Below are 1307 nucleotides of genomic sequence, written 5' to 3'. Positions count from 1 at the left end.
TGTGTTTGATAGAGTGAAATACAAGATAGAATGCAATAAGTTGTGAAAGACAACCAAATGTTGTTGCAAATTCTCCAATTCTCCTTGACCTAACACATCTAAAGATAAGGGTCCAATGTACTGATTGGTAAATTTCAAAAGTTCTTACTATGGACAAAAGAATAATCTTTAAATATTGGAAAATCAACAAAATATAAATATTGTCTCTATTAAATGGTTTCTCTCTCCTCCTGGGAGAAACTACCTTTTGAGCTTTAGCAAGACAAAAAGACCCTAATTTAATTATAGAGCAAATACCTTGAACTATATGAATAATATCTTTTTGCCATTGTACATATCATCAAGGATTAGCAAAGCATATTCTATGCATGTGTCCTGAATTAAAAGAGGAGATAATCAGCTACTAAAACAAATATTTAACTCCCTCAACATGAAAACATGTAGACAAGCATTGATTAAATGTATAGAATGTGCAAGTATTCCAATTACATACCGGTACATAAATATTTTCATGATCATTAAAATGTGGAAAAAGCTAGTTAAAAGCAGCTACCTGTGAACCTTGACCACCTACTTTATAGGAGGACAATGTTATACTTCTATTCTACTAGTTTAAAAGCAATATATTGTTTGTAGTTTACTTGGTCATATGGCTATGATTTGTACCTATAAACCTGTTCATGTGAAGTTTCTAACTCATTCTTATTGCCTCTTTTTAGTGTGTTGATCCATTTTGGTTAAGCCATGTATTTGCACCAAGGGTATGTTAGACCTATCGGGTTAAATAAATTTGGCTTTTTTAAAGATTTATACATAACCCCATCTATTAACACATTATTTAAGCTTAAGCACTTTGAAATGTTATTCCTGTAGTAACTTACCCCATCGATGCGTGTGACAAGGTCAACTCGTCATGGGCATTACCTGCGCTGTGCGTGTGACGAGTTGACCTTGTCACGTAACGCGGGATTTTCAAAATCGCAGCGCTCCGCGGGAAAACCGCTAGCGCGCATGCGGTTAATATTCTTGATCAGGCATTTTTGGAAAACTGATTTTACAATGTTCTTATATTATATCTTTATTTTATGGTAATATTGCCTACAGTTTTCTTTTTTCCCAAAATGTTTGCACGTGTCATGAAATATATCTGTATATTGTAAGATTTATTGTTCAGAATCATACAAGTACATTTTATTCATTCAAGTTATCAACAGTTCATTTAAGATTCTCACTTCTAGTACACTATTTTATATAACCAAACTGTACAGCATCCATGTTAAGAAAAAGAAACCACAATTGATTCCAGA

Source organism: Lissotriton vulgaris, chromosome 1_1 (assembly GCF_964263255.1).
Source record: "Lissotriton vulgaris chromosome 1_1, aLisVul1.2, whole genome shotgun sequence".
Classification (NCBI taxonomy): Eukaryota; Metazoa; Chordata; class Amphibia; order Caudata; family Salamandridae; genus Lissotriton; species Lissotriton vulgaris.
The sequence above is the reverse complement of the archived record's forward strand: the minus strand, read 5'-3'. Positions refer to the sequence as shown.